General features: G+C 41.6%; 1 pseudogene; it reads left to right on the forward strand.

The window, feature by feature from the left end:
* Window positions 1-13,298: 13,298 nt before the first annotated feature.
* On the forward strand, window positions 13,299-13,973 carry LOC110215886 (14-3-3 protein zeta/delta pseudogene; annotated as a pseudogene).
* Window positions 13,974-14,699: the final 726 nt, after the last annotated feature.

The raw sequence follows: 14,699 nt of genomic DNA on the forward strand, positions 1-14,699 counted from the left end.
CAATTTTTTAGTTAATCAGTTCAGCTCTACAGTTAATCAATTCAGCTCTTCACCACCCTCTTTTCCTTTGTCCCACCAACTGCTCATGATTTGCCAAAGTCCAAATCTGGATTTTTTCAATTATTTCTCTCCCTTACCCCTGTTTAAGTGAGGCCAAATGGAGCTTGAGGAAGTCATGAAACCTGCTGACCCAAGTCCACTACAAATTTATGTTATATGATCTCAACTTGGGCCCTCACTGTAGCAAAGCAATCCTTTTACTCCTCCCTAGTTAGTTTTCCATCTAATTCACCAAAGCAGTTGAATCAGACCTTCCTTCTCTCCTCAATCCTCCCACAGTATCCTCTCCCCCTACCTCTCTGGTGAGAACTTTACTTTAATGGGAAAATTGATGCCATTCAGCATGGGACCCTCCTCTCACTTTTTTTCCCTCAAATCACAACCTATTAATATCATTCCATTCTATCTCCTTTGCTCTAATCCCAAAGCTGAATCCTCTACATGTACCCTTGCTCCCTGACATCTTTTCCAGCAGATTGCTATTCCCTCTCTCCTATTATTTTCTCCCTCCTTCTAATCTTCAATTTCTATACTTACTGGGTTATTCCCTGCTGCCTACAAATGCAACCAAGCCTTCTCCCATTCTTTAAAAAACAAAGCAAAAAACAAAAAGTCCTCATTAGGCCCTATCACTCCTGTAAGCTATTGACCTATATATCTTTTGTCCCTTTCTCGGCTAAACTTCTTGAAAAAACTGTCTATACTTGTTGCCTCTACTTCTTCTCCCATTTTTTCCTAAACCCTCTGCGACCTGGATTCCTACTTCATCACTCAACTGAAACTGCTCCCTCCAAAGTTACTGTTGATCTTTTATTAATTGCCATACCTAATGGCATTTGCTCAATGCTCAACCTTCTTACCCTCTGCAAAGCAGTTGACTCTATTGACCATTCTGTCCTCCTGGATTCTCTCTCTTTTCTGAGTTTTCATGAAACTGCTTTTTCCTGGTTCTTCTCCTCTCCTACTTCTTTGACCATTCCATCCATGGTCTCTTTAGGTAGACAGATCATCATCTATACCATATCCCTTGACTGAGTGTACCTGAAGACTCTGTTCCGGGTCTTCTCTTTTTTCTTTACATTCTCTCACTTGGTGACCTCATCAGCTCCCATTGGTTTAATTATCATCTCTATGCAGATGACTCCTACATCTATATATCTAACCCTAGATATTTCCCCAAATCCGGTCCTCTATCACCAACTGCTTATTAGACGTTTTTAACGGATGTTCTGTAGCCCTCTCAAATGCAACATGTCCAGAACAGAACTCAATAACTTTCTTCCTAAATCCATCACTTTTCCAAACTTCCCTATTTCTGTTAAGGGTACCACTATCCTTCCAGTCACCCCGGTGTGCAGTTTCCGCAGCATTCTAGACTCTCACTTACCACACATATCCAAGCATTTTCTAAATCTGGCCATTTCCTACCTCCACAACATCTCTCACCTACATCTCCTTCCCTCTATTCAGACATCTACAACCCTGGTTCAGACCCCTATCACCTCTTTCCTTGACTATTATTGTAATAGCCTCCTAACTGGTCTCACTGCCTCAAATCTCTCCCCACTGCAATCCATCCTCCATACATCTTCTAAAGTGATATTCCTAAAGTAAGGGTCTGATCATGTCACATATGACTTATGACTTAATAAATTTTTATGGCTTCCTATTCCTTCTAAGATCACATATAAACTCTTCTCTTTGGCATTTCAAGCCCTTCATAGCCTGGTCCCATCCTACCTTTCCAGCTTTATCGCACATTTCTCTGCTCTGTGAATGCACTCTACAATCCAGTAAAACTGGCCTTCTTGCTTTTTGCTCACATGTGACATTTGGCTTTCTGTCTCCATGTATTTTCATGGCTGTCCCCCATGCCTGGAATGTACTTACCCTCCTTACCTCTGCCTCTTGGAATCCCTAGCTTCCTTCCAGACTTTGCTCAAGTTCTGCTTTCTTCATGAGACCTTTCCTGTTCCCCCAGCTGCTGGTGTCTTTTGCTCTGAAGTTGCCTGTTATAACAGACTATAGATAGATAGATCCAGGGTACCGAGGCTCCCTCTTCCCCTAAAAAGCTCCATCTCTGGACTCACACAGACTAGGTTCATTCCCAGGCAATCTGAACTCTAAAGAGAGGGATAAGGTTCTCCCTCCTGTTATTTGGCTCTTAATGTTCCCATTCCATGGCCCCAGGTAAATTCATTTAAAACTTAGCTATAGTACACATCTAAGGTCTCAGTAGAAATCAATAGGGTCTTTTCTAGAAAAGTGCTCAAATTACAAGACAGCTATTTGTTCCCTCTTTCACATAGTGCTTTACATATAGTAAGCATTTAGCAAATGCTTTCTCATTCTTTCATTCATTCCTCCACAACAAAAGACTCATAAGTGAATTGACAACATAGCCCACAAATCATTTATGTGACTGTTGAATAGGCATCCCATCTTCACCTTACCTTTGTACCGTGGGAACAACTCACACAAGGTCTGTGTCTTGGATGAACCTCGTGCATGGCTTCAGCTCACCCTCCTATCTGGGCGCACCTTCTTCAAGGCAGAGTTGTAGAAAACTCTTCCTGCTGTCAGACAACACTGGAGGGGGATAGGGTATGTTCAGGGAAGACTAACACGTCTGGTGTGAGGGCTGCTTTCCACCTTTGGTGCCCTTTTGATTGAAACCTGTCGCTCCAAGAAGTTGTAGCATATACAGAAGCCACACCCCAGCAAACCATCTTAGCAGATGGGCTAAACCAGGTTGAGGATAATTGACTCATTGATGAGTTAGGGGGGTGTCTGCTCCAAGCATGTGAACACTTCCCCGGGGCGGAATGGGTAGATGAGAACAATGTGTTCCAACAGCCGCAAAGGTGGCTGAAGAAGTTACCATGGGGCGCTTAGAAGTTGGTTAGACATTGAAGATGCCAAGGCCGTCCACTGCATCCTGAGCCATTACCATCATCTTGATTTTTGTCTTGCCACTGGACTTTGATGACTCTGGAAGAGAGTGAGGCCAACAATTCTGTGCAACTCTGCCTCACTTAAACCCAATTTATGTGTGAATCAAAAGACATCACCCATACCATTTTACTATTTTTACCTACCTGACTGTCTTGTGGTGACAGGCAAGTGACAAAGCAGCAGGTCTGAATACATAGGGAGCTATGCCCACAGGCAGCCCGGGCCATAGGGTCCTCTCAATGAAATGAAGCAGTGGTAGGATTTGGCAGCCCCCTGGTTGTCTGAGCAGCCTTTTTGAAGGACCACACCGCTCACCTCCTGACATGAGGAAGGGACTGAAAAAGGTGCCTTAAAAATTGTCTGTTTCACCCAACCCTGGCCTACTTACCAGGACTGGAGGGAATCCCACGCTGTGGTCAAAACATACACAAAAAAAACCCCACAAAAACTTTTGCAAAGATGATTCCATCCATCACCAGTACATGGAACATGCACATACTTATGGACAATATGATATCCAGTAGACCCGAAAGATGGACAGCTCTTGTTGCAAGAGAACTCAGCAGGTATCACATTCAAATAGCAGCCTTGGGTAAAACAAGGCTGACAAATGAAGGCCAGCTTACTGAAGTTGGAGCTGGATACAAGTTTTTCTGGAGTGGCCACAGCGAAGGGGAACATCTTGAAGCTGGCATAGGTTTTGCAATCAAAACTAATCAAGTCAACAAGCTTGTATGCCTACCAAAAGGACTGAATGATAGGCTCATGACAATGTGATTGGCACTTGTAGGAAAGCACCATATCACCATTATTAGTGTGTATGATTCCACAATGACAAACTTTGATGAGGTCAAAGAAAAACTTTATGAATACCTGGAGACCCTCATCATCAATGTGCCAAAAGAGGACAAGCTTATAATTCTAGGTGATTTTAATCCAAGAATGGGCACAGACTACCAGATATGACAAGGAATGGAGTCCAAAAGAGCAACAGAAACAACCACTTGTTACTGAAGACATGTGCATCTCATGACATTCTCACCACCAATACTGTCCTCCATTTACCTAAATGCAATAAAATTTCATGTATGCACCCTCCCAGCAAACATTGACATTTAATAGACTATGTTGTTGTAAGGAGAACAGAGGGACAGGATGTGAGAGTGATGAAGGTGATGTGTGCTGCAGCGTGCTGAACTGATCATAGACTTATCCTCTCCAAGCTAGATATTTGCATTCAATAAAAGCAGTGGCCCTAAGACCAGATGACCACCAGAAGACTTAATGTCAACAGAATAGAGTGCTTCTCACTTCTCGAGTGGGACTAGTTTGTTGCTAACTTGGAGGGGAAGCTAAGCCAATACACAGTTGGCAACAATGAAGAAGAAAAGGAGCAGGCAGCTTTCAGAGACTTGGTGTACAGCATCGCATTTACTCATGTGGGCCAGAACATTGGCAAACATTAAGATTGGTTTGATGAAAATGACGGGAAAATTCAACAGCTGCTAAATGAAAAATGAGAGCTCCACAGGGTCTACCAGCAGGATGATCCATCTCCATCAAAAGTAAGATGCAAGGGAAGCTTAGAGAGATGCAGGATTCTTGGCTCCGTGATGACGGCAGATGAAATTCAGTTTTACACTGATAGTAACAATCCAAAGTACTTTTATGATGCCCTGAAGACTACTTGTGGGCCAAAGACCCATGGTGCATCTCAACTACTCAGTGTTGATGGAGCCACATTGATTAGTGATAAGGACATTATCCTGGAGAGATGGGCTGAACACTTCCATCATGTTCTCAACAGACCATCATCAATCAATACTGAAGTCATTGACTGTATTTTTCAGGTTGAAGTCAATCCCTCTCTAGCTGAACTTTCAACTGAAAAAGAGTTTTTGAATGCCATTAGGCTCCTATCATGTAGCAAAGCACCTGGTGCAGATTCCATTCCAGCAGAGATTTACAAGATAGGAGGTACACTGCTCATAAAAGAGTTGACTGAAATTTTCTAGGTTATATGGCAAGAGGATAATCTCCTTTGATTATCCCTCTGGAGTTCAAGGATGGCTCCATTGTCCATCTCTATAAAAGTAAAGGAAATAGATTGTCCTATGACAGTCATGGAGGGAGGGGGGGTCCTCTCTCTTAGTCATTGTTGTCAAGATTCTTGCCAGAGTCTTCCTTAATAAGAATTGAAATCCTTCACCTGGTCATCTACCCGAGAGCAAGTATAGCTTCAGAAAGGGCAGAATTATAAGTTTGTCCTTTTTTAGCACATTGATGGTGAGGGTCTCCAGGTATTTATAAAATTTTTCTTTGACCTCATCAGGGTTTGTCATGGTGGAACAACTGACATGTTGTTTGCTGCCCAACAACTCTGGGAGAAATGCCAGGAGCAGAACACAAAGTTTATCAATCTGACCAAGGCCCTTGATTCTGTCAGTCATGAGGGCTTGTGGAAAATTATGGCAAAATTTGGGTGCCCAGAGAAGTTTGTCAGTATTATACATCAGTTTCATGATGGCATTTTTGCAGAGGTTCTGGATAATGGATAATGCTCTTGAGCTTTTCCAGTCACCAAAGGAGTGAAGCAGGGCTATGTGCTGCTGCCATGCTTTTTAGCGTGATATTTTCAGCAATATTGTCAGAAGCCTTCAGTGAGGATGAAAACAGCATCAAGGTCTGCTACTACACTGAGGGTAAATCATTTGACTTGAAAAACCAAGACTAAAGTGGAGGGAGAGTTGGTGCTCAACTTTTTGTTCACAGATGATTGTGCACTCAATGCAACCTTGGAGGCTAAGATGCACGAGAGTGTGGATTGATTCTCTGCCGCTTGTGCTAATTTTGACCTAACAGTTAACACCAAGAAAACAAAGGGTCTCCACTAGCCAGTACCACACCATCCACCCATGGAACCATTGGTTACTGCAAATGGAGCAATATTGAATTCTGTGGATAAGTTCACTTACTTTGGCAGTATACTTTTAGGGATGTCCACATAGATGATGTGGTGGACATATACATTGCCAGAGCTAGTTTGGTATTTGGTAAGCTCCAAAAGAAAGTGTTGGAGAGAAGAGATATCAGGCTGCCCACCAAACTGAAAGTTTGTGCTGACTTCATCGTTGTATGCCTGTGAAACCTGGAGAGACTACCAGCGTCATGCCAGGAAATTGAATCATTTCCATTTGAATTGTCTTAGGAAGATTCTAAAGACAACCTGGCAGGATAAGGTAGCAGACACTAAAGTCCTTTCTCAAGCTAAACTGACAAGCATTCCAAATCTACTGCAGAGAGCACAACTCCAATGGGCTGGCCATGTTCAAATGCCAAAGGTACATTTGCCTAAAAGACTATTTTACAGAGAACTCACACAAGGCAAAAATTCACATGGAGGTCAGAAGAAATGATACAAGGACACTGTCAAGGTCTCTCTGAAAAATTCGGGAATCAACTGCATGTCATGAGAGACACTGGCAAAGGACCACCCAGCATAATGTACCCACATCAAAGAAGGTGCTATGCTCTGTAAGCAAAGCAGAATTGCAGTAACTCAAAAGAAACAGGAGATACGCACAAATAAAGACATCTCCACTCCAAATGTTCATGTGGACTATTTGTGCATGACTTGTGGTAGAGGCTTCTGAGCTCATGTTGGTCTGATCAGCTACAGTCAGACACACTGTACTTTGACTCCAACATAGTGATGTCATTTTGGCCCTCTTTGAGCAGGAAAGATAACAACCAACCAGCACTAACTGGAGGACCTAAGAGCTTCCAACCTCATCAATTCACAAGGCTGAGTATAGAAACATCTATCTTGGGATTGCTATTCAGTTACTTGTACTCAGGGAAAGAAATACAAGAGGCAGTCAGAGGCTTGAGGTCTAGTGTTAGGTTCATTGAGACCAGCACATGTCATATGTAGGCAGTTGCTCTTGCAGCTGGCTAGATGCCAAGTTTGTGCCACAAAAAGTCCAAGAGAGAGTCCCAACCAAGCTGCATGATCAGAAGGGAGGAAGCTGACATCAAGAGCAGAAATTGTCTCTGCCTTTAAAGTCTATTAAATGGGCCAGCTCTAGCTGCTCAGTGGCCAATCCTTTTGGATGCAACACTGACCCCATCACCGAGGTGGGGTAGGAGAAGGGGGGAGGGCATGAGGGGATGGTACATGGGGACCAATCAGAAGCCTCTGGTTGCACCTAAATCAATCAGCCCACTAAAAAGGGCCAGAGCCTGGAAGGAGTTCTGTTCCAGGGACAGCACGCATATCACCAGAAGGAACCCAATTCCAGTCATGCTCCCTAGAAGGGATGGCCACTGTTATACTTGTATTTGTTTCATTTATGTTTCTATATACATGTTGTCTCACTCATTAAAACGTAAGCTCCTTGAGGGCAGAGATTACTTTGCTTTTGTCTTATATCCTCAACCCTAGCACAACACCTGACACATAGTCAGAGCTTACTAAATGATTGTTCAATAGATATTTATTAAGTGTCTGATATGCAAGGCATTAGAATCACAAAGACAAGGTTGTGCAGAAGATAGAGCACTGGGCCTAGAGTCAGGAAGACTAGAGTTCAAAACCTGCCTCAGACATCTACTAGCTGCGTGACCCTGGACAAGTTGCTTAACCTCTGTCTGCCTCAATTTCCTCAACTATAAGATAGGATTGATAATAGCATTGCCTCCAATGGTTATTGTGAGGATAAAATGAGTTAATATTTGTAAAGTGCTTTGTAAACTTTAAAGCTATACATCGATGCTAGCTATTATTATTAATAACTGATGGGATCTGGGAAGTTTCCACCAAGGAGCAAATTTTTAAGTTGAGCCTTGAAGGATGATAATGATTCTGGGAGATGGAAGTGATGAAAGAGGACATCCTGTGCATGGGGGTTAGCCTATGCAAATGACCAGAAAGGAATGCTGAGTTCAGGGAAGGGGCAGGTCAGTGTGGCTGGAGAGTGCATGCTTGGAACCAGATGGCAGAGGGCTTTCAATGCCAGGATGAGTAGTATTTCATTTTCCCATAGGCAACAGGGAGTCACTGAAGGTTTTTGAGCAGGCGAGTGACAGCAACCAATTCACAAACATGTATTATGCACTTACTCTTTACTACAGACCATACTAGCAATCCAAAGACAAAAATGAAACAAACCATGCCCTCAAGAAGCTTACATTCTGTTGGAGGTAAAAATATGCACATATATGGTCAGACCTGTACCTGAGGAAGATTGTTTTGGCAGATACATATCAATGCGTTAGAAAGGAGAATGTAGGGCAGAGCCAAGATGGCAGAGTGAAAGCAGCAACTTGCTTGAGCTCTCCCCCAAACCCCTCCAAATACCTATAAAAAAAATGTCTCTAAACAAATTCTAAGGCAGCAGAACCCACAAAAAGACAGAGTGAAACAAATTTCCATCCCAAGACAACCTGGATGATTGATCAGAAAGGTATTCACATGGGGCTGGGAGCGCAGCACAGCGCAGCGTGGGCACCGCAGGCTGCAGTGAACCTGGAGCAGGCTTCAGAGGACTGAATTGCGGGCAGCTGTGGTGGTTTCCAGACCCCTCAATCCACGAATGCCAGAGACAACTTAGAAGGTCAGTGGGAAAAGTCTGTTTCTGCGGTGCTGAGAGAGGAAGGTGGGATCTCAGCTCCATTCCGCGAGAACGAGGCCCTGGGGTGGGCAGCTGCTTCCTGAGCTTCTGGCCCACAGACTGAGGGGGAATCGAGTGGCTGATCAGAGGGGAATTGCAGGGATCTCTCTGCTGATGCTGAGGCAGGAATTTCTTGTTTTGCCTGCGGTTGGATCTGGGTCACAGTTTTGGATGGTGGTCCTGGGGTAAGGAGGAGTGCTGGCTCAGTGGAGCTTGTAGTGGCCGTAGACAGAAAACCTTCCTCACAGTTCCAGGACAGAAAGGAGTGCTTGTGGTCACTAATAGACCACAGCACAGGCCAGGAAAGGAGTAAACACCTCGCCCCTTATCATACCACCTTGGAAGAACTGAAAGTTTACAGGTCCCTACAAGTATCTCTGAAAACAGCTATACAAACCCCTGAAGCTTGGGACAGTACATTCTCCACATTGGAAGCAGACTATTACCTTAACAAAGAGTTTAAAACTCAAGTAATTGGCTAGGATCATGAGCAAGCAGCACAAAAAGAGTCAGACTATATTATATCACTTTGGTGACAAGATCAAAATATACAACCAGAAGAAGACAATAAAGTCAGAGCTCCTACATCCAAAGCCTCCAAGAAAAATATGAATCAGTCCCAGGCCTTGGAAGAGCTCAAAAGGGATTTTGAGAAGCAAGTAAGAGAAGTAGAGGAAAAACTGGGAAGAGAAATGAGAGTGATGCAAGAAAATCATGAAAAACAAGTCAACAGCTTGCTAAAGGAGACCCAAAAAAATACTGAAGAAAATAACACCTTAAAAAATAGCCTAACCCAAATGGCAAAAGAGGTCCAAAAAGCCAATGAGGAGAAGAATGCCCTAAAAAGAAAAATTGGCCAAATGGAAAAGGAAGTCCAAAAGATTACTGAAGAAAATACTTCCTTAAAAATTAGAATACAGCAATTGGAAGCTAGTGACTTTATGAGAAATCAAGACACTGTAAAACAAATCCAAAAGAATGAAAAATAGAAAAGAATGTGAAATATCTCATTGGAAAAACAACTGACCTGGAAAATAGATCCAGGAGAGAGAATTTAAAAATTATTGGACTATCTGAAAGCCATGATCAAAAAAAGAGCCTAGACATCATCTTTCAAGAAATTATCAAGGAAAACTGCCCTGATATAGTAGAACCAGAGGGCAAAATAGAAATTGAAAGAATCCACGATCTCCTCCTGAAAGAGATCCCCAAAGGAAAACTCCTAGGAATATTGTAGCCAAATTCCAGAGTTCCCAGGTCAAGGAGAAAATATTACAAGCTGCCAGAAAGAAACAATTCAAGTACTGTGGAAACACAATCAGGATAACACAAGATTTAGCAGCTTCTACATTAAAGGACCGCAGGGCATGGAATATAATATTCCAGAGGGCAAAGGAGATAGGATTACAACCAAGAATCACCTACCCAGCAAAACTGAGTATAATCCTTCAGGGGAAAAAATGGTCATTCAGTGAAATAGAGGACTTTCAAGCATTCTTGATGAAAAGACCAGAGCTGAATAGAAAATTTGACTTTCAAATACAAGACTCAAGTGGAACATGAAGAGGTAAACAGGAAAGAGAAATCATAAGAGACTTATTAAGTTGAACTGTTTACATTCCTGCATGGAAAGATGATATTTATAACTCATGAGACCTTTGTCAGTATTAGGGTAGTTGGAGGAAAAAAATTATATGTATGTATAGGTAGATAGATAGATAGATAGATAGATAGATAGATAGATAGATAGATAGATAGAGGCACAGGGTGAGTTGAAGATTAAGGGGTCATATCTGGAGAATAAAATTAAGGGATGAGAGAGGATTATATTGAGAAGAAGAAAGGGAGAGGTAGAATGGGTAAATTATCTCACAAAAAAAACAGAAAAAAAGTGCTCTTACAGTGGAGGGGAAATGGGGGAAGGTGAGAGGAAATGAGTGAATCTTATTCTCATAGGATTTGGCTTACAGAGGGAATAACATACACATTCAATTGGGTAAGGAAATCTGTTTTACCCTACGGGAAAATAGGGGAAAAAAGGGACAAGAGAGCAGGGGGATGATAGAGAGGAGGGCAGACTGGGAAAGGGGGTAATCAGAAGAAATACTTCTGAGGAGGGACAGGGTCAAAAGAAAGAATAGAATAAATGGGAGGGCAGGATAGGATTAAGGGAAATAGAGTTAGTTTTTCACAACATGCCTGCTATGGAAGTGTTTTGCATAACTGCACATGTATAACCTATATTGAGTTGCTTGCCTTTTCAATGAGGGTGGGTGGGGAGAGAGGAAGGGAGAAGATTTGAAACCTAAAGTTTTAAAAACATATGTTTAAAATAAATGTTTTCACATGCTACTAGGAAATACGAAATACAGGAAATGGGGTGCAGAAGTCTATCCTGCCCTACAGGAAAATACAAGGGGAAGGGGATAAGAGAAGGGGGAAGAGATAGAGAGAGACAGACTAGGGGAAGGGATATTCAGAATGCATGCCATCTTGGGTTGGGGGGAGGAGTGAGATGGGGTGAAAATTTGGAACTCAAAATCTTGTGGAAATAAATATTGAAAACTGAAAATAAATAAATTTATATATACAAAAAAAATTAAGTATGCATTAGGTAAAAATTTAAACAAAAAAGAAAGGAGAATGTATTGGAATCAGGGAGACCAATAAGGAGGTAATTACAATTGTTTAGTTGAGGTGATAAAGACTTGAATCCTTAGGATGGTGGCTACGTAATTATAGAGAAGTAACTATGGGATGAATGTAGGAAATATTGGTAGGTAGAATTGGCAAGACTTGGCAACTGATTGGATTGTGGAGTAAAGGAGAGAGAAGAATCAGGAACGACTTAAAGGTTTCAACTTGGGTGACAGGTGATCTGGAGCCTTTAACAGAAATTAGGAAGTTTGAGGCACAGTGCAAATTTTAGATAATGAGTTCCATTTCGAACATGTTTATTTTGAGATGTTAGTGGAATATCAGGAGATGTGAGAGTAGAGTTCAGGAGAGAGATTAGGGCTGGGTATATCAATTTAGGGGCAGCTAAGTGGCCCAGTGTATAGAGTGCTGGACAGAGATTTAGAAACAACTTAGCCTCAGACACTTACTAGCTGTGTGACCCTGGGCAAGTCACTTAACCCTGTTTGCCTCAGTTTCCTCATATGTAAAATAGCTAGAGAAGAAAATGGCAAACCACTCCAATATCTTTGACAAGAAAACCCCAATTGGGGTCACAATAAGTTGGACATGACTGAACGACAACAACCACAATACCAATTTGAGAGTCATCAACTTAGAAATGATTATTGAACCAGTGAGACTCGAAGAGATCATCAAGGAAGAGAGTGAGGAAAAAGAAAAGAAGGGGACCCAGGACAGAGCCACAATCAGAGGACAGGTGAAAGGAGGCAAGGAATCAATGAGGAAGTAGCGAAAAAGACTGAAAAGGAGGGGTCAGAAAGTTAGAAAGAGAACCAGTAATCACAGTCATATCACAGAAGTCGAGGAAAGAAAGAGGGTGCAATGGACAATGACTAAAGCTCACAGATGAAGGAATATGAAAACTAAGAAAAGGCCATTGGATTCAGCACTTAGGAGATGGCTAGTAATATTTGGGTGAAAAGTTTCTGTAGAAACTAACTGCCAACTATTAGATTGTCTATGAATGTCTCATTGTCATATCTCATTGCAATTCCAAGCCAAAAGGACTAGACCAGGCTGAATCAGGCACAGACTACAACACAGTAGAGCTCAGAAGTCAGATTGTAAAGGGTTGAGACTTTTTTTCTAGTAGTTTGGCATTGAAAAGGAAAAGATAGATAGGTAAGCTTGAGGGAATCACAGCCTGGTCATGTTTGTGGGCAGTCACAAAGGACCTGATGATAGAGAGATTGAATTCAATTCAGCAAATACATATGAATTACATACTATGTGCAAAGCAGGAGTCAAAGGAATATATGATCACAGATTTAGAGTTGGAAGGGACATTAGATAGAAGGCATCTAGTCCAACCTCCCACATTTTACATGTTACTGACGAAGAAAGTGAGGCCATGGAATTTAAGTGACTTGCCTAAGATTACATGGTAAAAGTGACAAAGCTTATCCACCTCTAGAGAACGTACTGATTGAGTCTGAATGCAGATCAAATCATACCATTTTTCTTTTTTCTTTTTTTGGTCTGCATCTTCTTTCACAACATGACTAATTTGGAAATATGTTTTGCATAATTACATGTATACAACCTATGTAAAATTGGAGGGAGAGGAGAGAATTTAGAATTCAAAATTTTTTAAAATGAACATTAAAAATTGTTTTTTATATGTAATTGGAAAAAAATTTATTAAAGAAATAAAAGTGGCAAAGCTGAGATTTAAACCCAGATACCCTGCTTTCACTGAGCCAGACTGCCTGCTCTGGCGAAATGCAAAATAGTTTCTGTCTTAAATCAGATTATCTGGAGTCTCATCCCTGCCACTTGCCACTGTCGCTATCCAGAGACCACTGACCCTCCCTGCCACCCCAATTATCTCTGCTGCCACTCTCTCTGGCACAAAGAATCATGGATATTTGAATAGTCGTGGGTAAAAATGAGCAGACTGAGCCAGCTGAGAAACATAATGACATGGCAGCCTGCATGAAGTCCATAACTGAGCAAGGAGCTGAATTATCCAATGAGGAAAGGAATCTGTTGATTACAAAAATGCTGTAGGGACCCGAAGGTCATGCTGGAGGGTCGTTTCAAATATTGAGCAAAAGACGGAGGGTACTGGGAATAAACAGCAGATGGCCAGAGAATACAGTGAGAAAATTGAGACTCACCTAAGAGACATATGTAATGACGTACTGTCTCTTTTGGAAGAGTTCTTGATTCCTTATACTTCACAAGCAGAAAGCAAAGTTTTCTATTTGAAAATGAAAGGAGACTACTACCGTTATTTGGCTGAGGTCGCTGTTGGTGATAACAAGAAAAATAGTATATCAGTCACAACAAGCATATCGAGATGTTTGAAATCAGCAAAAAGGAGATACAAACAGTGCATCCTGTGAGATTGAGTCTGGCCTTGAACTTCTCTGTGTTCTACTATGAGATCCTGAACTCGCCGGAGAAAGCCTACTCCCTTGCAAAGGTAGCTTTTGGTGAAACCGTTGCTGACCTTAATACATTAAGTGAAGACTCATACAAAGACAGCACATCAATAATGCAATTACAGAGAGACAAGTTGACATTGTGGACATCAGACCCCAAGGAGATGAAACTGAAGCAGGAGAAGGAGAGGAGAATTAACCAACCTTCGACTTTTGTCTGCCTCATTCTAAAATGTACACAGCAGACCATTTGTCATCCATGCTGTACCACAAACAGTTTTTGTTTATGATTTGTAACAGGTTTATGTTACTTCTATTTGGATTTCTAGATATCCTATATGGTTTTTATGTTTAATATTAGGTAAGTAGAGTCAGCATTCGGGGAGTTATCTGTTTCCATCTGAGGTGGCCAATGTAAGGATATGGAATTGTTATACACATTTTACATGTTTGGCATAGTACTTTCAGTATGTCATAAATTCACAAGCCAATGTTAAAACGGCTTCCATATCTAAGCAAAAAACCCCTGAAACTGCCTCCATATTGACCTATCATGGTGGGGGGAGGGTGGGGAAAGGGATAATTTGTTCCAGCCACTGTTGTAGTTATTGTGGGTACTTTAGGGTTGGAACATTCATGGCTGTGGTAGAAAGATGTCCCATAGACGCTGTATTGCATGTCAGGCCATGTGTATCTATGGAATACACAGTCTCAACAGGTACACCTTTATGATTGCAGCTGCAAAAGTATTCCCTAAGACAAAGTTTTAACCCAGCAATTTAATCTGGAGAAGGGCAGAAATGGTTCATATTCCATTATTACTCACATCCATTATTTGTGAAGTTATGCCTTCATTATTTTTGCTATATTCATTTGTATTTAAATGGTTTAGGCAACCTAAGAACAAATGTGCAAGTAAAGATGC

The sequence above is a fragment of the Phascolarctos cinereus genome, unplaced genomic scaffold (genome assembly GCF_003287225.1).
Source record: "Phascolarctos cinereus isolate Bilbo 61053 unplaced genomic scaffold, phaCin_HiC Scaffold_5;HRSCAF=322, whole genome shotgun sequence".
Taxonomy (NCBI): Eukaryota; Metazoa; Chordata; class Mammalia; order Diprotodontia; family Phascolarctidae; genus Phascolarctos; species Phascolarctos cinereus.